General features: G+C 38.7%; 1 long non-coding RNA gene across 1 annotated transcript in view; it reads right to left on the bottom strand.

Moving 5' to 3' along the window:
- LOC134416773 (uncharacterized) overlaps positions 1-26,023 on the bottom strand; it is a 44,223-nt gene that overhangs the window by 14,450 nt on the left and 3,750 nt on the right. Inside the window, exon 2 of the long non-coding RNA XR_010027382.1 lies at positions 21,228-21,335. This is a non-coding gene — a long non-coding RNA (uncharacterized LOC134416773). The remainder of the gene's footprint in view (positions 1-21,227; positions 21,336-26,023) is intronic.

The following is a 26,023-nucleotide window of genomic DNA, read 5'->3' as shown; positions in this document are numbered from 1 at the left end:
CTTGGTTGCCCAGCATTGAACCCTTACCTTCAGGCTGCAGGACACTTATGAGGGGGAAAAGAAAGTCTTCTGCACCCCTCTCAGAATACTGGGAGGCAAATATTTGGTTTGACACATGCACTGCAAATTCCTCTGATCCCCTGAATGCTACCCAGGCTGTCAGTCAGGCTGTGCCTCCTCTTAGGGTCTTATCCCAACCTTTTTTTAGGACTGCCATAAACATTACAAGGAAAGAGTTCCCTTGGATCTGTCTTTGGTTCAGATAGATCACGGCACAGAGATCTTAAATTACTTTAATTGCTTTAATTTTTTGAAGGAGTTGGTAGCTGGTGCTCTTTGGAGACTAGTTGCCAATTCAGTTTTAATGAGATCAGCTTAAGCCTCAAAAAAAAAAAAAAAAAAAAAAAAAAAAAAAAAAAAAAAAAAAAAATTACTATAAGTGTAAGTTAATTCTCATGCCTCCACCTTCAAAAAAAAAACCACCAAAGGAAGAAACTGACTAGAAAAGGTAAGAACATGAACGAGTGGAGGAAAATATTTTATTTGACTTATGGATTCTGCATTTTAGAGGAGCATTCCACACTACCAAATTTTCCTGCAATCACAGAATCATGACATTTGCTTTTCCATTTTAAGGAAAAATGAGATCTTGATCATTGCAGCCTAAAAACAGTCATGAGACTCAGGTGAAGCAGAACCAGAGTCACATGTGTGATAAACAACCCTTCCTCAGACAAATGGAAACTCCCAAGATCCCCACTAGAGGAGAGACAAGAAGTCTGTGTGAGCTGTGGTCTGACTGGGGAATTTGGACACAAATAGTTTGCCTTATACGAGAGGTTAATCAGAAGCTTGTTTGGGACCCTGTCACTTAAAAAACTAAATCATACAACATTCAAGTTAAAAAAAAAATAAAAAGAAAAAGAAGAGCAAAATTATGAGAGAAGTACAGAAGATGAAAACTTGTACATCTGCTCTCAGAGAACACCACTTTCCCAAGAAGATTAAACGTGCTAAACTGGGATGTTTGCTTTTAGTTTAGCTTGGTGTTGTACTTGAGGAGTAGAAAGATCAAAGTACTCTCTCTGAAGATTTTTGGCTTTCTAAAGCCTGTGCTGACATGTGGAACACCTGGAACAAGGTTGTAGTTACATGTTCAAGTAGCCTGTTTGGAACTAGAGGTATTTCAGTGTGTAATCCAGTGCTCAGGGAATTTTCCTCCATGGATAAGGGGATTGGGTTGTGAGCCCCTGTGCACCTACAAGGTATCACACAAACATTTATCCTTTCCAAATTGGACGGGTTGTTCTTTAAATAAGGCAACACCATACCTCCATATCTGTACAAAACTAATTATTTCATCAAAAGAGAATTAAATCAATCCCCTTTGATACAGCTGTACAGACAAAGCTAGTTTTTATAGATCAGCCTTACTCAAAAAGAAGCAGGGCTGAAAACACTTCAACATTTTTCAAACCAGAAATCTTCTATTTGGATTTTTTTTCTTGGATTGATTTTTGTTTTGGAACTTCTCTAAACACTATTTAACTTCAAAAATATCCTGACCAAGCTGTACCATATGACATGTTGTGAACACAGAATCTACAAGAGCTGCTTTCATTCTAAAAGTCAGGCGCTTTTATTTAGCAGGGCAGACTTACAGATGTTTCAGTAGATCTAACACTAAGGAAAAAAAGATTAGACAATGTGAGCCATGGTAAATTCTAAATAGGCTTTCTGTTTGTACCACTAATGCATAAAGCCTTGAGTTCTCACACGGCATTGAGGTACTGCTGTGCTAACAGAAAATAAACTCTGGTTTATAAACTGCACAAAACAGTGAGTGGGTATCCCCTGAGGATGTTCTTTTTTAAAAAAAAAAAAAAACAGTATTAAGCAGTAACTAATCGTAGAACAGAATTTAAACAAGGACCTATTTTCCATAAAGAGCCCAAAGAATTTTTACAGTATCATCCCTTTGTGTGGTATCAAACAAGGCAGTTCTGTTATGGTTAGCAAACATTAACCTGTCCTCTTCATAATCCTATCCATGCTTCAAGTGAAAGGGGCCCCGTGTCAAAATCTTCCAGAGAATGGTTCTGGCTAATTGCAGATTTGGGTTTGCTCACTTCCAAGGTGCTGGCATTGCTGGCATCCCCTTAACCTGCCTATGGGCAGCATCACCAAGACCCAACTACTTTTGTCCAAACTGTGTTCCAAGGTGCAAGCTCAACTCCAGAGGCTGCAGTGTGAGTGGGGAGCTCAAGGAGCTGCCTTGGCCCTGGGAAGCCTTTCCTTACATGTGTACCTGAGGTCCTGGTGCACCTTGAGATTTTTCTGTGTGTGCCATACATGGGAGCACTGTGAGCCCAGCCAGCAGCCTCCAGGTTACAGCACAGGGATAAGGAGCTGCAGAGCATCCTCTACTTTTACTTTAACCAGAACTATTTACGGAGCCAATATGCTTTGTGAAAACAATAAACCCCATGGAAAACCTTACTTCTCTGCCCCCTGTGAAATATTTCCACAGTTAGTGTCTATCAATCACACACCAGTTTTATCCAGAGGTTAAAATGGGTGGCCAGGTAGGCGGTCTTGGTTTTGTGGTATTATGAAGTTTTCACCATGTATCCACAGTGACTGTATTTATATTTTTAGAGAGGTGTAAAAATTGTTTCAGATTACTGGGGGTTTTTTCAGCTCTTTATTCTTGTCACCTACAAAGCTTCCAAGGTAATGTAATTTCCATGTTGACCCTAATCCTTCTCAGAGACCATTTGGGCTATTGCTGCCGTGCCTCACTGTTTACTCATTTTACACCCTTCTTTTTTGGGGGGCAGGGGGAATGTAGGATTATTACCCATCAGAAATTCCAGTGGTCAGTTCCTTAGGAACCCCCTGGGTTTCAGCTCTGTAATTACAAGTAGAATAAAGTATCAGGGGTATCCTTGGGTGTCGCTGAATTCTCAAAACTCAGTCACATATTGGTATGTGTCATTGAACACTTAGACATAAATCTCTTTTCAAATTTTAAACAACCATCACTGCTTATGAAATTTCAGTGCAGTTGCTTGAAAAAAACAACTCCTACCCTCTTTATCACACCATAAAAGTAACAATATTAGCTTACATATTTTTGAATCCCTGGGATACTTTAGCCAGAAGGAATTTGCCTATTTCTCCTGTGGCAGATCCAGTATCAAATTGAACATCAAAGGATTCTATCAAAAGGCTTTATTTTGTCATAGAAGTTGTATAAAGAATCAGTGAAAAATTTTCACTCTTCCATATAAATTGATGTATTTCCACTCAGTGACAGATTATCCAGTTGCCAAAGTTTTAAGCATAAATAAAACCTTTCTGAAACTGGGACATCTCGGGACTAAAATACCTGACTGATAATGAATTCTTCTTTTTAAAACAGTAAAATAGGATTTTTAATGGAAAAACTCCATTCACTAGTGCTCAGGGAAATTATGAAACACCCCCATGTTTTCTTATCCACAGCTAGTTAGATGAATACAATGATATAAAGTGCATATTTACAAAATAATTGCATTGTAAGGAGTGGGTTTTCTAACCAGCTCTATTAAAAAACTTCACAAGTTAGAAAAGGACTAGATGGGGAATAAATGATATCACCAATTTATCCTTAAGAGAAAAGATTGTTTCCCAGGAAATCTTTGTTGGAAGTCTTTGTTGTTTGCTTCAGTGGAAAGTTTATGGAAAATAAAAAAAGACACTAGATAGAATTTCCTGGGCATTAAAACACCTGATAAAATTAATTAAACTGTCCTACTTATACTAAAACCTAATACAGTCCCCATCAAAGTAGTATAAAATATTTGGGGACTTGACATAAAATATGTTTTGCATAGTTTCTTTTCAAAGGTTCTTGGATGCTATCCAGCAGACACAGCCTTATCTTTTAAATCCTGTAGGACGGTTCAAAACTTCTGTATTTTTCATTGAGTGCTACAGGGTCTTCATGATCAATGTTATTGATTTGCATCATAAATGGCCAGGTCTATATAATTCTGGTTTAAAAGACATTTTTTCACTCCCACAGGCTGTGGGGTTATGCTGTTATTATACAGGCCCAGTGGTGCTGAGTACTTGGAGATTCTTCTGAATTAATTAAAGAAGTAGGTAGAATTGGCTCCAACAAGAGTTCCATGCAGGATGCCTTGTAAATACACCTGATTAAGTTCATGATAATTAATATGCTATTGCTGCATTTGCCTATATAACTAGCTGTGTTTCTTGTGTTATGTAAAAATACCACTGGCACTCATTGGGAACTCATTATGATTCAAGTAACAGAAAAATAAACACAAGTCAAACCACACTTCCAACCAGCACTTGGTTGCCAGCACAATGTTTCTCAGGAATGCAGAGAAAATAATTTTAATAGTTTTTATCATAACTTAAACACTATTCTTAGCAGTGCTGCTTTGTCTGTAACTGGTTAACAAGTTTACCTCAAGTTGAAAATGCCAGACAATCTGCTTAGTGAAAAAAACCTCAATTTTATTTTTTGCTATTGAGTCTTTATAGGAGTTGAAGCTCCTCTACTGAATGTACATATATTTATCCTGTAACTGCATGTTATAGGCAGATATAAGAGCCTAAGATGTCCATCATTGTTGTGGACATTGTGACGCATATCTGAGTTGCACAGGGGACCATGACACAGAAGGATTTGAACTTGCTAATTCCACATGGAAAAACAGTTTGGTAGTGACAGCAGAGAGTTGTACTAAAGCTAATTATAATATTTTAAAAGCTGCAAGAGCTCTCTCCCACTTCAAGGCAAATGTACTGGACGAACTCAACCAGATGGAAGCAGTGTTTCATACATATAAATCTGCTCTGTGAAGGAAGTCCACACAGTCTCCTTTCACACCACACCTATGGACAATCTTGGTTTACAAACAGAACTCCCAAAGAATGCTGGCTGTGTTAAAAATTATGGAAATTTTGTGTGTGGGAATTTAGAGCAAATGGGTCCAATGGAGTGTTTTGTCCCTTCCTCATTCAAACAGTACCCTGTCATCACTTCTTCTCACATATAAATTTAATTTAATTTCCACTGACTGCAGTGTGATAATAAAGATAGAATGTCATCCCACTGAATTTTCATAAACATGAAAATAAAAATATCCAGTAAAAAAAATTCTAAAGTAGATTTTATGTACCTTTTTTGCCCTTTTCAGCATAGTGTTTCACTCTATTTTTTCAGGCAGAAATGAAGCCCATATTTCTTTAGGATCACAAGTCCCAGAGCATGAGTGTGAGTAATCTTTTATCATTTCAGGTTAAGATGGTTTATCAGCTACTGGGTCTGCCACTTCTTCAGTCACCTTTTCAAGGACCAGTTACTGATCCCCTATCACATCAGTGAAATTTATGAGAGGAGGAGCAGAGAAGAGTAATGCCACATCTTGAGGGAAAGGAGATGACATTTGTCTGAAAGGCTGGCTTTATTTTGGAAATGGCAGCTGTTTGGAACTGTTGACAGATTGGGAGTGTTAGAAATTGTCCCAGGCCAGATGGATTACTGATCTGGGTCCAGGTGAATAGGTCAGAGGCACTTTATAAATGATGGCATCTATTCCCACGTAGCTATCACCACTACAGGGTAGTATAGGTAACAGTTATTTTTATAACATGTAATTGAGTTATTTTGGAGCAGTCCCACACAGGTCAGAGGTATGTACTTTCTTATCATCTTCCTCCCCTTTTGCTGCAGCAATTGCAGTAACTTGAGACATTTCTAGTACTGTTCCTAATTGAATTAGGATGGGCTGAAGGCAAGATATCTAGGGAGGGGTGGTAGAGAAATAGCTCCTTCAGTAAGGAAATCACATTCAATCTTTTTCTTTCTGTTATTTCCTGTGACCTGAATACATTGATCTGTTTCATAGTCATGTTGTAAGGGATTTTTCAAGCAACAGGAATGAATCAACAAAATAAGAACTTAAAAGGGTTAGAAAATAAGAATTTCATCTACTCGTGAGAACTTGAAACTTTCACTTCTTGCACTCTTTCTCATGCATTTTATTTGTATTGTCATGCATTTTTCCAGAGAACAAGCAAATTTTAATTTAATTATAAATGGAAATGGCCTTCTAACTTTAATTTAGTCAATTGAATATATTATAGAAATAAAAATAGTTGAAGATGTGAGTTTCTGACAGTGCTTGGATTGAATGAATGCCCCTCAGCTCTGTGAAAACTGCAAAGCCTTGTTTTGTCCTACAGTGTCCCTCAACTCCTTGATGGCCTTAAGTATATCTCAGAAGTTCAGTTTAGAGCCTCATCTCCCTCCCTGGCCTCCACTTGTGCCAAAATCCTTAGAAATGCTTGACAGAAAGCTTTGCCAAGCATTGTCTGTCTCCACACATGTAACGGAGCTTCTTTTGTGAATAGATACCTGTGTAAATTTAAAGTTGCTAATGCCAGGTTTCTACCAACAAAACTTAGATTTAAGAACCATGGGGCAAAAAAAGAAGGGCAAAAGCTTCTGATAGGAGTACAGCACTGTATTTAATGTTATGGTCCAGATCCTCTCACTAATTTGATAAAGCAGCTAGGTTAGTTTATTCATGTGTTAGTAAAGATTCTGGTCCTAAACTATTTTTTGGCAAAATGCAGAAGTTTTTTCCAGCAAGTTCTACCTAAACATCATCTAGAGAGAAAATTTACACCAGTCAAAGGTGCAGAGCAAAATAATGGTTGCAAGTACATTTGTTTGCACTGAATTGCTTCAAAGTCATGTATCTATATGTAGCGATCTTCTAGGAAGAGCTCATACATGTACTGTGGAATTGAGAAGAACTGTATTTTCACATAGCTGTAATGAACAGCTTAGAAAATTTAATTATATGCCTTAAATGCCTTTGAATCTTTATGTCTGATTTTTTTTCCTCAGCACTGTTTGAGACCAGCACAGAAAATTCTGTCATTCCAGAATTCAGTTCCAAACCATGTGTCAGCAGGAAGGCTCTAGTTTTCAAGTTTTCAGGAATATGTCCTCCACTGCTCTTACTACAAAGGTGACAAAATTGTTTAAAACCTCATCCATAATTATTCTGAGACTATGTCAAATGAGCTATGATGTAACAATTGCTATAGCAACTACTTCTTTTGGTTCAGAAGCTGAAGTAAACTGCTGACACATCATATTTCACATGCTACAGGAGACAGTTTGGGCATAATGTAGCAATATTAATATATTCTACAGAAACTGTAGTAATATTAATATATTCTATGGAATCTGAGACTACTCAAATATACATATAGCATAGAATACTTTAGGCTGAGAATAATTTTGAGAATACGGATTTAAAGTATATTAGTTACCCTCTGCTTAACTGTTATTAAGTACTATACATAATTAAGCTCAATTAATCTAATTAAACTTCCAACTGACAAGGGTTTCCAGTTGGCTGAAGTTTTGCAGAGCTCTTTTGTATATGACAGCAAACATTAACCTTTCCTTTGAGCAGCTGACCCTCAAAAAGATGTCCCACTAAGAGATCATATCATATACAATATAGTCTAACCACAGTCCTGACCGCTGAAAGGTCAATAATTTCCATCATCTTTCAATGTTAGGAATACATTAGGGAGATTTTTTCCTCTGTGTTTCTCAAGAAAAGCCATGTTTGGTGAGCTTCCTCTTCTTTGTTTCTATTTTCTGATTCTTGAGTTATTAATTGCTTATGCAGTAAAGCTGAAGGAGGTCCAAGATTTTTTGTACTTCAGGCAGGATTTAACTTCTTCCATACAGAATGTTATTCTCAAACAGAGCCAAATTCTAAGCTATTCAGGGGGAATATTCTTCAGTTGTGAAGAAGAGAATGTGTCAATGTGTAAATACACATCCAAATAATATATACACACATCTATATATGTATGTGTATATATATAGTATATATTCTAAATATATGCATATAATCCCTATGAAAGTCCATTTTAAATATCTAAGGATGTCAGAAATTGAAAACATCAGTCATTTTGTTTACCACAAACCACTCAAAATTCTCCCATGAACAGGAATTTTCAGTAATTTCTCTGTTTAAACTCTCAAACTGTTTTAGGTTAAATGGTGCTTGTGTTTCTTGTTGGAAAAGGCACATCAATGGGCTATGAAGCACTGTTGTCAAGGCACAACATTAATAGCCTGCCTAACTGCATGAAAGGACAGACTTTGCCTAAGCAGAGCTTTCAGGAATTTTAGTATCTCATACAGAAGATATACCCAGGTGCAGAAATATGATATGCACATCATGCTGAGCACTGAGCTCAGTGCCAGAAGTATGGGAGTGTCTTGCTGACTCTAAATCTGTTGTTTTGGGCAGTTTTTATCTGAGGCAGGTCATCTTCTGTACCTTGATTTCATAACTAATTTTTAATCTTTCTTGTTTATTAAGGATGTTTTTCTTTCAGTGTAAATATTATATTTAATTTCTTGTTTGAACATGTTTTTCCTGCCTCTCATTTTAACCTTTGGAATTTCATCATATTTGGTGTTGGCAGAATAAAACATGAGTGTTCTAGCATTTCCTTAATAAAAAGCCCAAGAGAACTGCTGTAGGAACGTGCAATAGCTGCAAGGTGATCATCTGCTGTGCAATGAAGTGCATGGGAACATGTTCAAAAGGCCTTAAACAGGAATCAAGTGCTAATTTAAAAAGAAAGAGGAGAGCAATGAACACTGCAATAATTTTACCCATAGACTTGAGAAAACACAGATGGACGTTCATTGAATCTGTATTTCTCAGGGCTACTACAAGCAAAGACAATACATATTTAGCCATCTTCTCAGAAGGTTGTTTAATAATAACAGACATTATGTTTCTTTACTCTGCTCCCAAGGCTCTTTTAACAGTTATATAATATGCATACATATTAGGGAGGAGTGTCTGGCATTCCTGGTTTTCTTCCTTTTCTAACCAAATGTCTGAACCTGAAGCTAGAGTCAGGTTTCTTCTTGGCCATACTCCTCCTGGCCCAAGAAGGTAGAGTTTTTGGATGCACTTCAAGAGAAAGGGTGGAGAACAAGTTAACCAGAATACCTCATGGCCCCAGCACTTCACTAACGTGACAAATACGGGTTCAAGCATTCCTTGTTTGAAGAAAGCATAAAACTCCTAATTGCTGGATGAATTAGTGGAATATCATGCAAAAGGGTGGAAACTGAAGCATCTGAGTGCTTGTTTGTTGTCACATATAACTGCATATAAGATAAAGGTGGAATTTTTATGGCACTCTGCCTAAACTTGAACTACAAGACAGTACTGTGCAGGATATAGCACAGGATTGAAGCTCCTGCCAAAATAACAGCTCTTTCCACCATGCAGGCAGCTTCCAGGCAAAGCACAAAGATAATATATACATATATCAGACTAGGTTTATTTATTCCATGCATAAAAGAATATCAGTTACAGGAGATACTATAGTAATGATGGCCTATGATTGATTATGGTTATTTCAGAGGATTGAATAACCTGAGATTTTCATTGTTATTCTATTTTTGAAGTAATGGAACAATACTTCAGAAAGTGAAGGGCTTTGGACAAATAAAATGTTTAAAGAGTGTGGCTTTCTGATTATTTATTTTCATCTCACCTTCAATTATTTCAGAAATATTTCACCTCTACAAAATCTACCAAGTGTATCATTGTACAACTGACACAGTTCTACTCCTTCTGCAGCCAAATAAAACAAAGAAAAGCATTTGTACAAATGCAGCCAATTTCCCTAGAAATACTTTCAATCTTTTGTCATGATCAGTACAGGATTAAAGTCGTCTCATGACCAGATAGATAAAATACCAAGGACCCAGTTCTGCTACAGTCACATAGAGCAGTGGTTTGCTCTGGAGGAACAAACTGGAGTGTCATGGAACTGTCATTATACTTAAGTCAAGCACATTTTCAAATCAGACCTCTTGGACGTGAAGGTGAGAGGTGCTACAGACACTTCTGCATTTTCAGCATCTAATTTAGCTCTGTTCCTGTGGTCTTAAAATCCTGAAACCATAATAGAAATAAAAGACTGCTGGCAGGCTCTGCTGGAAATATAAGTAGGGTGTCCAAAGGCTTACTATTTATTTATACACCTAAACATAAATAATCCCCTCATGTACCACTTTTACCCATAGGCTAAAACACATAGTTTTACATGAAGGTCATACTTGTCCTCATGTTTTGGAAACATAATCTGTCTTTTAAGGTTTGCAATTCTTGTTCCAACTGTGGATTTATAAATCCCACCACTTTCAAAGAATTAAATAATTCTTAAGGCTTAAGGTTGTTTTCATTTGGATGGGGCAAGAATTAAAAGAAAGTGCACTAGAGTGTCAATATATACATATAGAGATGCACATATTTCTCATGAATATTTGAGAAAGTGTACTGGGTATCTGAAAGGCCAAGATAATAGAAAAAAAATGGTCAACATAAACTCTTATTTTTCTGAACACAGCTCAGAGGTGTCTCACCTTGACATGCAGCACTGGGAAGAGTTTTGAATTAATAATGATAGTTGTGTTGAAATTCAGTATCAGAAACGCATTAAAAAGTGAAATTGACTAAAAAACTGTTTGTTTCAGTGTAGGTCTCCTCCTTTTCATGTTCCTCTTCCAGTCCAACACCAGAATGCTGCAGGAAGTCCAAGTCTGTCTAAATGATTTCTAAGGAGAAGCTGATGTACTATGGGCTATATCTGGGTGTGCAGTCAGGCTGCTGGACATTTCATCTATATAGGGATCTGATCCTAGCCTATGGTAGAAATATTTTTTGCCTTACTTCAGTTGTTGAGGGTTATAAGGCTGATTTCAAGAAAATCTTAGGGGCTTTTCTTGGGGTGAAGTCCAAAGGGGTGTCCCTGGTGCTGCAGGAGGGGAAGCTGAGACATTTCCACAAGGAGCTTCTCCTCTGTATGAGGGATGCAATAAAGCTTGACATGGTCTCAGAAGGCTGTGCAAGTCCTTGTTCATACTTTTCAAAAATCTTACTGAACAGCCCAAAAAAGGTAAAAAAATACCTTTTATTAATTTGAAGAACTATTCCCCAAAAAATTTTATATATTCTAGATAGACTTCTGCCTGGAAAGAAAATACTATTTAGAGAGAAGATTCAGCTCTGAACAAAAATCTCAGGATTACCAAAATTATTTTACTAAATTGATTGCTATAATCTAGAATAATCTTCCCTAAAGCGAAACATTTATAAACTTCAGATGATCCTGACATTTGAGGAGTCTAGCCCAATGCTTCAGTTTCTGTTGTTTATGACCCAAGTATAGAACTAAAGTTTTACAAATTAAATGTGTATGAAAGCAGAATTAAGCCCAGAAATTGTTTGTTTGTTCCCTATTCTTCCACAGTCTTCCCAAATAAATTTGGTAAATTGTTTACAGTCTACTCCCATGTCTGAGGCCCTCAGTGGATCAAATGTCTGTTTCATTTTGCCCTGTCTGGTTTAGACTGTAGGCTCTCTGGGCTGTGGACTGCCTTTTCTGATAAATCTCTACACAGCACACAGTACAATGGAATATGATTACTTGTCTGGAGATCTTAATATAAAAGGATCTAATATAATGCAAACATTAGGAGACATAATACTATGTCATATCATATCAATGACAGGAGATAAACGGAGTCAGCCTACAGCACTCTGTATGGAGAGCCTGCAGAGACCCTGCAGTGAAGAGGGAATATAGAAATGGAAAACAGTTTTAGGTTTTCCAGAGCTACAGGTTAATTCCTTCTCCAGTAACCAGGATGAATAGGATGAAGGCCATTAAACATGACTGCCCTTCTTAATTGGAAAACAGGCAGTAAACGAGCTGCCCCTTTAGGATCAAAGACACTATTAAAAATGAAAGATATTATTACAGTTATTGTAAGGTTTTAATAGTAGCATTTATCAATAGCCCTTCTCACTGGGGAAATTGCTATAAATACCCAGCTGACTTACAAGCAACTATATTGTTCATAACATCAAATGGCTGGCCAAGCATTACCTTCTGATTTTCCTTTTCTATTTCATTTTATATCCTTGAACCTAGGCTCTAGAAAACACATTTTTAAACAAGTAGTTCATTCTCTGATATATGGGTGAGGTAGCTGCAGAGCTGCTAATCTTAGGTAAAATTTACCTCTGTAAAAAATTGAGATGTCACTTATTCATTCCTCTCACTGTTTCCTTTCAAGGGCTAAATAAACATGAAAATTTGTCCCCTGAATGTCTGAGATATAATAACAGGCTGCATCTCTTTTTCCCACCCCATCAGTAGGCTATATTTGGTAGAATTATGTCAGATGCCTCTGGGTTCATGTTAGTTATTCAGCAAAATTGAAAGAGACAAACTAAGAGAAAACTGTTAGACAGTATAATCCCAGGGACAGCCTTAAGATCAAAACAAAACAGTATGTTAAAAATAACTTGCATTTTGTAATCTTTCACATTTTCTTTATAGGAAAAACAGATTTAGTGTCATCAAGGTATTAATATCCACATTTCTGAGGAAAAAAATATTTTCCAAATGTCTGTTCACACTTTGCTTGGGTGGAAATCTTCTATTCCTTTCCCTTCTGGTAGTGTGGGGATTGTGGCAGAACTTCCCTGTGCTCTTGGGACTGTGCTATTACTGAGGTGCTCCAGCTTGGCAGCTATTTTGCAAGGAGATTGTCTTGTGTGCTCACCCTGCTGGGTAGAACCTCCTACGCTTTTTCTTTTATGATGCAGAGGTTAAGAGACAGAATGATGAAATGAGGGCATATTTCTCCTGATGTGAACCCCCTCCTTTGTCTTTCCAACTCTTGGTTTTTTCTCCCTCTTAATCATAGAACTAGAGGATAATTAAGCTGCAAGGGACCTCAGGAGGTCTCTAGTCCAAGCTTCTACTCAGAGGCTCAGCTTTAAGATCAGTTCATGTTATTTGGTTCTTTACTCAGACAGGAATTCAAAACCTCCAAGGATAGAGATTTCATCTTTTCCATATTGCATTCAGTATTTAGATGAAGGCTCACAATGCTAAGTAAAGGACTTCTTTCCCTTTCCTTGATCTACTGTCTGTGTTCCTGGTGCTGCAGCTCAGAACATTATTTGTCTCCTTTGCTGTCAGAGCACACTACCAGCTCATGTCCAGCCAGCCCCTCAAGTCCTGCAGAGATGCCCCTCAGCCAGGCAGTCAATGGCCTGTACTGCCACAGGAGTTCATTTGTTCCCACATGCAGCATTCAGCATTTTTCCTTTCTGAGTTTCAGAAGGTTCCTGTTGGCTCATTCCTCCATTTGTCTTGGTCTTTCTGGATACGAGCTGTGCCCTAGGTCTGCCCAGTCTGGTGTCATTTGCAAACCCAATAACCACACACTCCATCCCCCCAAAAAGGCCTTGGTAAAGATGCTAAACAGGTTGGGGCAGACCCATGCACTCATCATCAGCCTACAGGCAGCTTGGTCCACTTCCTTCACAACCTGATTAATTAACCCTTTTTTCACCCATCTTATGATCATTTTCCTTGTCCAGCCTTTTATTAATGGTAAAGGCTACTCTTTTTTCTGTTTGAGTTTTGTCTCATCTTTGCACACTAGCTCCTTCATGAGTTTTCTGCTTGGACAATCTGATATCCTGCTACATGTCCTTGCTTTTCTGTGTATGGGGAAGGACCATTCCTGTACTTGGAGGATATTGTCATTAAGGATCTGCAAACTGATTCTGAGCGCCTTTCCTCTTTAAAGCTCCCTCTCATGGTCTATCATCTAGAATTTTCCAGAATAACCTTAAATCTGTTTTCCTTCCTCAGGATCTTCAATTCCTATTTCATAGTGACTATAACCAAGGCAACAAAACCAACTAGTTACCAACCAACCAACCATTACAAAGCAGCTAGTCCCATCTTGTTAAGTGAGTAGCAGATGCAGCTATGTGCCATCCCTTTTTGGTATAGCACCTACACCTGACCATGTACGTTGTTGCCCTTCCAGCAGATAACAGAGAAAATAAAGTTCTCCAAAAGAACTGGGGTCTGGGTACAGAGACTTCCTGAGTTGTTTAATCAAGGCTTCATCCACTCCCTCATCCTAAGGAGACAGTCTGTAACACAGTTCTCTTTGTTCTGAATGCTGTGTATCCCTCCACAACAACCTCTCAGCTGTCCCACCACAGTAACTAACCCCAGGGCTGATGCAGTTTGGTGACCACAAGCAGAGCTCTAGTTCCTCCTGCCTTTATCTTTGGTAGTGGGTATTTGTGTGCACAGTCTGGAGATGGGCCTTCTTTTCCCTGTTTTCCTCACTCCTAAGGTCTGCCCTGTACATATCACCCTATTGTGTCATCTTATCTTTAAAACTGAGTATGGTGGATAAGGAAAACTAAGAAAAATAGATTAGATACAGATACACATACAAATAGGTAGATTTGGATGTTAGACCTTAGAATGGTGAATTAACACATTCTGAAGACGTGTCAAAGGCTAGTGCAGCTGAGAACTCTCTGAATGTGCAGATATTCCAAAATGTGCTGAGGAAAATAACTGGAAAACCACAATGCAAATCATGCAAGAGAAGGCTGATATCTTCTTATACAATTCCCCAGTTAGCAGATGGTTTTTGAATAATCCTAATCTCTACACTCCCTAAAATAAATTCCCGTTAGATAGTTTGATGTGACACAGAAAAATCTCTTTTAAATCATAAATGTAAACCAGGCCTCTTCATGATATATCAGTTTCCTACTGCAGATGCTTTTTCATTATTTCCTCCTCTCTACCATACAAATTCCACAAAGGCCGTCGACAGCTTTTTCTCTCTTAATTAAATAGCTACACAATCCCATGTCATTAGTTATGAAAATTTTCCATGTTTTAAACTAAGACCAGCATTGTTAAAAATGTATTGATGCATTGTAATTATTGCAGCTTTCTAAAAATAATCTATTAAAATAGATTTATGAAATGTCATTATCCTGCCATAACTGTATTTAATTGGTCTATATCCCCAGCTTTATATTTAACTGTGCATTTAAAATTTATGCATTTACTTCTTTGTCAGGTACCTGTAGTTGGTTTTGGTTGGCTAATAGTGTGGGTTTGTGTGCAAGACTTGGCACAGTGAGTACAGTTTGCTCTACTAAAACTTTTACCTTAAAATTTTTTAAGGGCACTGCTTATCTTATCAGGCAAGAAGAGAAGACAGCTCCTGGCAGTTAGATCAAAAGTGTCATTTAGAAAACTTAGGGGTCAGCTAAATTTACTTATTTTGCACTTGGGACTAAGGTGTGATATTGAATGACAGAAGATGGGGTATTAATATATGATCTTTTGAGATCATACCCTCTATTTTATGAAGTTTATGAGTTTTATGAAGTGCAAATACTGGGCACTCATTAAAACTAATAATAATTTAGTGGCATCTCTTTAGTTTGATAGTATAACCTGTCTTTTCTACACTAAAATCACAAGGTGATCAAACATGAAAACTTTGCAGGCAGTGAAAGAGCTTGTAATCTTCTACTTGCAGCTCTGGGTTTGCTAAGTTTCACTGTTTTGTATTTTACAATGCTCTTCAAATCCAAACAAACTGAAAGCATTCTTTTTTCCATCTGTCCTTACTGTTCTCACAAGGAAATCACTAACCATGAAATTAAGTCTGCAAGTGAAGTTCCAGAGCAGTGTTAGCAACATGAATAATGCATTGCTCATAACTTAAATTGAGTCAAGTGCACTGGCTATAGATATGATTGCAAAAAAAGAAGGAATAAGAAATTCTCACCATGGCCAAGTTCACTGTTAATGGAATTAAAAGTGTCATCAGACACAGTAGATTCATAATAGATTCATTTCTGAGTTATTCCCATTCCAGAATAATGCCTGTAAACTCAACATTAAGCATTATTGAAGCATTTATCCTTTTCATGAGAATGAATAGTATTATTATTCAGTATTACAGCAGACTGGTATGAATGCCAAATGCTTTTAAAGTTTCCCACATAATTTGTAACTAAACCTCCACCAAAGTGATGACTTTCTCTGTTCAGCCTCATCATCTCAGCAACTGAAGAAAGAAAATAATTTTTCAGCCTACCCACGAAATAGGTGCCAATGGCTAGGATTCAGAGTCACAGAATGGTTTGGGTTGGAAGGGACCTTGCAGATCACCTCATTCAAACTCCCCTTTCCATGGGCAGGGACACCTTCCACAAGAGCAGGGTGCACAAGGGCTCATCCAACCCTGTCTCAGACATTTCCAGGGATGGGGCATCCACAGCTTCTCTGGGCAACCTGTGCCAGGGCTCACCACCCTCACAGCCTAGTGTCAATCTACTCTCTTTCTGTTTGCAGCCATTACCTTCTGTCCTGCCACTTGATGCCCTTGTGAAACGCCCCTCTCCCTCCACTGAGCTGGACCCCTCTGGGTACTGGAAGGTGCTCCAAGGGGTTCCCAAAGCCTTCACTTCTCCAGGCTGAGCAACACAAACTCTCTCAACCTGCCTTCATGGAGAGGTGCTCCAGCCCTTTGAGCATCTTCTTGACCCTCTTCTAGACTCAATCCAGCAGGTTTCCAACAGGAAACTGTTTTGACAATGCACAGGTGAACCAAGATAATTAATACACAAATTAAAACATATCCTTATATATATATGAATATTCTTTGCTATCATTCAAAACACAATGAAGTTTACTGAGGATCAAAAAATGTTTCACAAAATTAAAAAAGACAGAGTGATTATTGAAACTTTTCAGTGCCTATTCCAGCCACGGGACAACAGAGTTCTTGGAACAAAAAGTGTATCATCTCATATATCATAAAACTGTCAGCACAGTCAGGTACCACTCCTGACCACTGTGCATGATTAAAGTATAAATAGATAAGGATAAAAACGGTAACAGCAATTGTTAGAAGCCAATTCTGAAATTCTTTCCACTCCTACTTTGTAAACTAGGACTTCTGGGCATGCAATGCAGAAGTGGGAAGAAGCAAGAAATACTGGTATCTTGCCATCATTATCTTCTCTATTTATCATAAGCAAATTATACAGAAATAATTTTTGTATGCAGACCACACATGCTATATTCTGATCCTGCTTTGATTCATTATTTTGTTCCAAATAAGGACTATTGCTTTGGATATTCCGTTGTTGGACACAATTAGAAAATGTCCATATCCTATATTCATGCTGAGTAGCCGTGTTTCTTTTCTCACTAGTGGAGTGCTGTCTGTCATGTCTTTGGCTCTGTTGTCTTAAATGACCTCTACCCTGTTTGCAAATGCCAGAAAAAGATTAATAGAAGAGGAGTCTGGTTTAAAACTCAGACCTGTGCTATGACATGGTCTCTTAGCATTACACCATTAACACAAGGTTCAGTCTCCATTTGCTACACGTCTTTGATATTATCCTGTGGATCACAAGGTCTTTGTTGTAGGCACCATCCTGAGAATATTTCCAAGTGGCAATAGGAACTCCCAAGGCTGCAAACACGTGCTCAGACTGGAGGCCAAAGGCTTAAGCCTGAAAATGGCATATTGCTGTTTGTCTACCAGTAACCACAGTAGCACTTTTCCCTTCATGGCTTTTTAATTCTCATTTACTTTAAAAAGTTTCATGTTGGAAGGTAGAAGACACCTCCACAAAATTGGTGCAAAAGACCAGATTCCCTAATGAAATGCTAAAAAAGATACGGAAATGGAAAATATTGAGATAGATAAAATAGCCTTCTTCCTCAAACAGTGTCTGTATTTCTAATTACAGTCCTTCACCCTATTCTAACCCTTTTTGCAACACAAAATTAAACACTTTTCATGCAGCCTCTGCCTGACCCTAAGATGGATGCTTTTTTAGCACTGATGTAATACCTTTTTCATATACAGCTTGAAAAGCTTTTAAAAAACATAGCAATTACAAAGCTGTGTAAATGTGAGCTGGGATTACAAGTAATAGTACAGTAAGATCTTAATTCATCTCTTTTTGTTACAGCTATTTCATGGAAAAAGGAACTCGATAGGCTGTGTTGTACAAAAACAAATGGGAAGCAACAAAGAGATTGACTGGTGTTCCTTATCTGAAGATTGAGTTTCAAGTGCTAAATAGATTGAAGCTTAGAGAAAGGGCTTGAGAATAATCAGAATTTAAATTTTTTTCTATCTTTCAATTTGATCCCAAATTTCTGGTCTTTTAGATTATTTGAAATAAGAAAACCAAAACCTAATACCATGGTAGTTTCTTGGATAAAAAAATAATCCGAACATAATAGGGTAAAGAAAAGCAAGGCATCTGGGGAAATGTAGCTTATCTTAGCACATGCTTTGAAGTTAGAAGTTTCTGTTTCCTGCTGGAACAGGTTGTGTAAAAATGAGGAGTCCTGAGCACTAAGATGGTTCCTTTCTTAAAAAAAATAAAAAAGGTAGTAGTAAAGTTAACATGTTCTGGACTGAGAAAACAGAAACTTTTATGCTTTGATTTTAGTATTAAACATTCTAATGGGTGGGAGATAAAACAAATAGGTTATAATAACCTATTAAAATATAGATTTTCATATTTTTGTAAATGTTGACCTTCTTTTATATTGCCTTGCACTGATGGGACATCAGCTGATCTGTGATGTTTAATGTTTAAATTCATACCATTCAAGCATAGGAAAGTACATTTTCTTCAAAATACCCCATCTGTATGTGTGCATGACCACGTAGAGGTAAAGTCAGTCTCTGCAGAATATGATATTACAGGGACACCAAACAGATACATAGCATTCCCAGACCATATTATGAACCTCCTGGAAAACAACCTAGAAAAACTGCTTCTTCCATTTTGCCTCCTGTGAATTTTGTCATTAGCAGTTTTATGAATCTTTGGCTATGAAAAGCTGGTACATTAGTGATCCAGTTTAAGAAATACTTTAAAAAATTTCAAAAACCAAACAAACAAAAAGCACCCCAACCAACAAAAAAAAAGAAAAATCACAGTATATATGTACATATCTTCCTCCTCTCCCTAGCATTAGGCAGGAATTTGTGTGGATGATTTGGAATAGGTGCAATGAGTTGAAAGGGAAACATAAGATGAAAGTGTATTCCCAGTGCACAGAAAAGTGGGCCCTTCTCTGCTCTGTGTGTGTAGAAATCAAATTGCCAGTAGGTATCCAGCCTGAAAAAAATCCATCCTTCAGCAGGCTGACTGCTTAAATGGGCCTTAGCTTTCTTAGTATTTCTCATTGCCCACCAGTGATTCAGTAAGTGCCTTTCTACTACTAAAAATCAGTCCAAGATTTTAATGAGACAGAAAAGTTGGTTCAGTGAATTCCAGCTGTGTTTTTTCTAGAGTCTGAGCAGCATTGCTGAATATGAGAGTAAGTATTGTTCCTCTGCAGGTGAGCTGCCCTCTTTTTTCCATTTTATTTTTCCCAACTAATTGCTCCCCCTCTTCCTTTTCTCTCCCCTATGACTGAAGACAGCATGTCTATCAATGCTTGCCAAAGTCATGGAGAAAATGGTGCTGGCAAAGGCCAATGCAAAGAGAACCACAAATCTCTGGCACTCTCAACGTGCACACCCAGCAGCAGCGTTGGTATCACGGCTCCCATCAGCCATTCCTTCCTATCACACCCCCCTCCACCTTCCTTTTTTTATTCCCTATGTTGTTCTCAGGCCAGCAGCTATGTGTAAACAGGATGTGGGAGCTGTAGTGAAATGTATTCAAGTCCTGTACACCTCCCTCCTCACCTCTGGCTGCAACGTGCATCCTGCCTGGAACATCTGCTTCAGATAAATACAAGGAGAGTTCAAGCTGTGCAGGGAAGGGCACAGCCTGGAGTTCTTCAGCCTACTCCTGTCACCCTCATTCTTTAACATTTAAAAAATACAGAAAAAGCATTTTAGTTCTAACTGGGGGGTAGGTTTCCTAAAAAGGTACTGTTGAATAATTATAAATACCCTTCTGCCCTGCATTTAATAACCGAAAGATATTCTAAGCTCATTAAGAATAATGCAACCTACTCTTTGTTTACATATTAGTTCTAGTAATGTTAACTGAAAGGTGCACATTCATATGCTGTTGATACTCTTGATGTAACTCAAGAGGGATGTTCATGGTTGGCAGTGCAGTTTTTAAAAATGCCTCTGGTAATATGGCTAAAATAGATCATAGAGCTTTATAGCATAGTCACTCAGAAAAGATTTCAGTACAGCTTGAAAACTGAAAGCCAGAATAATGTAAATGGTTGCCAGTTTTCAGTAGATTCCACTGCAGGCAGTCTGGGAGATCCTGGGAATTCTGCAGTCAAAAAGGGCAATTTAGGAGTCTTTAATGACCAGGTAACCCCAAGTAATATACAGCCAGTGCAGAATTGCACAGCCTCATTAGCCTTGTCAGAATTTGGGCATTTGTGTTTATGGTCATCATCACAGGCTTCTCAGTGGACAGCCTAATTTTTAATATTACATCTACTGATACAGAAAAAAAAAAACCTCAATGTCAAAATCATTCAATATAAAAAGAAAAAAAAGGTATAATATCTTTACTAATCCCAAGGGTAACAGAGAGTCCATAAATACCTGTATGGCCACACTCAGGGGGCCCAGGGACATGCACATCCAGACCCAGAGAGGTTGAAGGGCTGTCGCTGACACAGAGGAGGCCATGAGGCTGCACCTTTACTTACACTTGAAAACAGAAAGGGAACCCCTTTCCCTTCCTCTTTGTCACCAGACCCCCTCCTGTTCTGGCCTGACCTCTAACCCTTCTTGCTTGCCCGTCCATGGAGCATAAGAAATTAATTCTGTGCCCAGTCCTGAGGAGGTTTTAGGCAGTGCTGCCCCTGCACACATGTACACATATATGTGCCCATGCACAAACACTCACAAGAGAGTTAAGCAGGAACAGGGCTCTGTGCATAAGGGAGACAAAGGTCCACAAGAAGAAATCTGGTAGAAAATTACATTTACAAATCTACATTTCTACTTTGGCTGACTTAAGGAGGATTAAGGCATTTTCAGAGATATTAGAGATACTAGATACTAATGGGCTTTTGAACCAAACCTCCATTTAACTTTGCACACATCTCTTTCATTTATTTTCTGAAGCTTCTGTACAAGTATTTTGATCAATACAGCTGATCAAACGCAGCCACCTGCAATGGTACTGTCTAAATCTGGATTAACCACAAATTCCACCTTTACAATGAACTGACAGAAATAGCACTTCTGGGGTACCACTCACCTCTTGTTAAAGTAGATCTCTAATGTTCACTGAACACCCTCTTAAATAAGTTTAGCCACAAGGTGCCTGCTTTCTCCAAGGTCAAAAGTCACACCCACATAATCTTGCCTACAGAGGAAAACATTTCAAATATTTGAGATGGCTCTTACACTTAATGACACAATTAATTGAAGCAAAATTTTGAGGAAAACATTCTTAAATGAATGAAGTAAAAATGAAATCCTGTAAATTAAATTAGAAGTACCTCTTTTTTATATAGATTGTACTCACAAGAAATCTTGCAGATGCTTTGGGAATTTTTTTTTATTTTCAATCACTTTACACATATATGTATAAAGGATTGGGGGAGGGAGGCAGGGAGGTCTGTGGTTTCTTAGGTTTCTCTTTGGTTTCTTTTTTTCCCCTTTTATAGAAAAAAGATATACAAAATAAAGCACTTAGTTTTTGTTAGACATTAGATTCAAAATTGCTACAGCCCATTCATTCAAATGTCCTTTGCAATATATCACACTCACAAAAGTCTCACCTTTTTCACCATAGAGAAAAAAAATCATTAGTGGAAGGCGGACATTTCAATTAATAATTCTATCCTAAGCTGGGATCTGACTTTGGTACTTTGATTCAGCTGAACTTACTGAAAAAGTATGGATGGGAAAACAAGACTGTGATAAAGGGCATAATCTCTTCTCCAAAAGTATTTTGTCCGGAGAACTGCTAACCCTATGCAGTATGAGAATATTTCATCCCTGCAAAAGTAGGGAAACTCAGAATCCCCACTTTTGTACTCCTTTTAAACTGTACGAATATCTAACAATGTGAGCTCAGGACTTATACCACAAGGTGCTACAGAAAAGCTTAAACAAATTTAAAAATCAAAGGGAAAATGGAGCTGCAGCAGTGAGAAGTTGCTCAAGGTCACTCAACAGGTTTGTAGCAGGACTGGAAGTTGAACACTTGAGGCTCCCCCAGAATCCTCTATCTGCAAACTCTCCTCAATTCCTACTATCACTAAGCCTTTTAAATCAGGGCTGCATGCTCACCTTCCCCAAGGTAATAAAGTTATAAGTCTTCTTTTAAAAACAAGAAGCACTTTTCATTCTTTCGGGGGGAGCAGCAAGGCTCTTGAGAGTGTGATATTTCAATGCAAACAGGCTGTAGCTCTGAGGACATAAAAGACAGACTACTCACAGTAAGCAACAACAGGCCAGCACACTCTGCAATGGGAGTCAGGATTACAATTTCCTACATAGACATGAAAAACTAATGCAGATATTATTCCTTGTAATGTGATCAGGCCTGGGTCTAGGCTGTAACAGGTCCTGTTTGCCATTCTAGCTTAGTACAAGGCTCAGTACGAGAAGGAAATTTATTACAAGGCCTAGGATGCCCTAGAATTTCTTACTTCTCCCATTTTTAAGGGTAATTTCAGCCTTTTCTAGCTGTCTCACATCCATTTTGGAAAATGCTTATTTGAAAGGACTTGAAATGAAAAAGGCCAAAAAACAAAATCTACAGACATTACAAAACAGTACTTTATCATAGTATCCTTCATTGCTTTTTGCTCTCAAGTCACAGGACTTGCAAGTGCCAGCTTCTCTGCAACCACCCCAGCAGCACTAACTCAGAGCACACTTGCTGCTGAGCTGACATTCAGCTCTCCAAAATGTATGTAAAGCTTAATAAACTTCTCCTACTTCCAGCACAGAATCCTTGTTAGTCTTTTAAACCACATATATCTTCCAGGCAGAAGGTAAAGGCAACCTGTAGTGGCCACTGCTGCCCAAACGAATAGGAAAGGGACAATGTTGTTTTCTTTACGTTTCTGACATGACACATCACAAAGAAATGCCAGATCAGGGTCAAGTTACACTAAGCCACACTGTGCTTTTTGGTCTTGTGATGTGACGTAAGCTCTTAGCAAGCAATGGAAGAATTGTAATGTAAAGAAAGGCTTTTGAAAGGTCTGCTAGAAGGAATTAATTGTTGAGCATGGGAAGAAACTAAGTGGCTGGTGTTCCCCAAGAACTAAGTGCTGGCTCCAAGCTGTGCTCCAGGGTTGTGCCCTGCTGGAAAGAACAGACCAACCCACATGTCCCATGTCAGCATCAGAGGCCACCCAGTGCCACTGGAGAGTGCCAAGTGGCTGGAGGGGACTCTGTTGCCCAGCTGTTTGGTGGCAGCTGCAGTACAGAGACCATGCAGCCCACACTGTCCTCTGTCCTCTGCCCCCTGAACGTGGGTTCTCCATTTTGCTCCCCCTTTGGGTGACTCAACACTGTCCTATTCCTTACTTTTCTTATTATAACTAGTAGATTATATCTAGCCACTCAGGCCGGGCTAGCCAAAGCATGAATGCTCAGACACAGAAAAACCAGGAGAGAGGCAGCAGAACTGTGATGCTACCAGCACAGCATGAAAATAAGGAATCAAATGGAGCCCTTGCATCCTTTCCCACCCTTATATAGTTTTCTCCTCTTTACCTTCAAAGCCAAATATCTTAATCCCTGTAAATTCTAAACCCTATTACAGCTGGAGTGACTCATGAGGATTATGAGACAAGGAAATGTAAAGGAGTCAGAGAAAAGGCAGGTGAAAGACAGAAGGGCAGGAAACAAAAGTGAGGGTAAGGAGAAAAATCACAGAACAAGAAGGGACAGGATATATCAGCCCTAGTAAAGGCTTAAAAAGGAGGAATTTTATGGTAATTTCATGCACAATAAAGAGTAAGGTGAGGACCAAATGTAAATGACACTTTAACTTCGAGCAAACATCATTGCTATTGTGCAGCCCTTGTTTTAGAAGGGTCACTCTTGAGCTTCAAATCGACTCTTTCATCCCATGCAATATATAAGATTTTTTTGCTTTAATTTTTAAAGCACTCTATAAACTTCACCACTTATGGGAGGCACTTTTTAAAGCAGGGTTCAACATACAAAGGATGGTATGTCCTTTGTATGTCCTACAAGAGTACTGTGTACACAGCTCTGGAGAAGGTGATGTTTATAGCAGCCTAACTGGGGCTTTAGGTGTGGAGGCAGAAACTGAAAGAGAGAAGGGAAGAGAAAAGAAGAAGAAGAGAAAAGAATCAGAAAATCAGTGACAGAAACAGATGCAAATTAGAATGGAAAGATCTGTTAGTACAGAGCCAATCAAGAATAACACTTACTAACCCTATTCCTTGTAGTACTCAGCATGTACTAAAGTACACTTTCTCTTCTGGGATTTCAGGAAGGAAGCATTCCCAACACTCCTCATGCACGCTGGGACAGGGACAGTGATTATGGCTGGAAGTAAATGGAAGAGATTTTCTTCTGTTTGCACCTTCCATAATCTCAACAGTGGCAAATCCATATTTGGAAGCCTGTCAGGTAAGCATTTTTTAGAGTTATTTTATCTTTAGCAAACACTGCTCTCTTTCATAGAATAAAAAAAAATCATAGTTATTTCTTATATTTTTAGATTTAGTTTGTTTTGCTTTTTTAAAACAGAGGTGTTTATTTGTAACTGAGTATTCAAGGGGCCATTAGAAATACACCATATGACAGCACACTTGAACTGCACAGTCCTGCAACTCTACAGTACCAGAGACTAACACCAAACACTTCTGTTCTCCAAATTCCCCATTTTATAGATCCTTCCATTTTTCTAAGTCATATCTTACAAGTTTTCTGATAGGAAATGCTGCTGTGCCATGATGCTCCCATATTCATATTTTTTCTTTTGAATAACCACAAGTTTTCATCGAAACTATTATGAAAATGAGAATACAATTTGAAGCTAGCCAACAAAAAAGTTATGTATTATTATTGCACACTGTGGGTCTTACTGTTCAAACCTCTTCCATAACTAGTCAAGATGTCTGAGATATAGCTGAATATATTGTAATAAAGCTTTGATGCACATTCACAAGATGTGATTCACAGGGTCTGGGATGCCATTAGGTGGTAGGGACTAGTAAAATTACTTTTCTTTTCCTTTTTTTTTTTGCAGTAGTACTTGTAGAATTTTTGCTGTTTCAAGCTATCTCTCAGAACTGAATATTGACATGACAATTGCAGGTTATAACCTGCAACAGGATGTATTATTCCACTGCACTTGAGGAATAGCTCACAAATCATACACCAAATGAAATATGGAACAGAAAGAGAGTGCTGCCTCTTTCAAGTAATACATCTCTTATGAGTTCTGATTTATCCATAAACCCAACCTTCAGGTCTTCTATGGATTGCCTTCTGGCTCTTTTCAGAGTCATTCACAGCAACTGTCTGAAAAGTTCCTTTTCTTGCTAAGAAAAGTTTACACTTTTCCTCTCAAATTCACTCAAAAGAGCGAAACTGCTGAGGGAGCATCACACACCCTAACTGGGAGGCTGGAGTGTGGCCACCTCTGCTGCCCTTTACAGGCCAGGTCCTGCTCTGCCTGCTGCCCTGGAGTTCCACTGGTGCACGGAGCAGGGTGAGCTCCCTGCTGATGGTGCCTGGGCCTGCTGGGCCGGCCAGCCAACGCAGGATCCACTGGATAGGTGGTGGGGGACATGGTGACCAGCAGGGCTTCCCAGCCACTCTGTGCTGAGCCCCTTCCCTGCCTCAGCTGTGTTTCTTGAACTGCCTGGGCAGAGAAGAGTCCTGAGGCAGGGCTGAGGCCCATGGCCAGCTCGCCATGGCGTCCCTGCATGCCAGGCCTGCGCCTGGGGAGGACGGGCAAACGCAGCGCTCCGGTACGTCCCGCGTCCCGACAAACGAGTTCATTCCTGCCCACACAGCCAGATCAAACGGTGCTCAGGAAACAATCTGGGA

The sequence above is a fragment of the Melospiza melodia genome, chromosome 3 (assembly GCF_035770615.1).
Source record: "Melospiza melodia melodia isolate bMelMel2 chromosome 3, bMelMel2.pri, whole genome shotgun sequence".
Classification (NCBI taxonomy): Eukaryota; Metazoa; Chordata; class Aves; order Passeriformes; family Passerellidae; genus Melospiza; species Melospiza melodia.
This window is presented reverse-complemented; position numbering and strand designations above follow the sequence as displayed.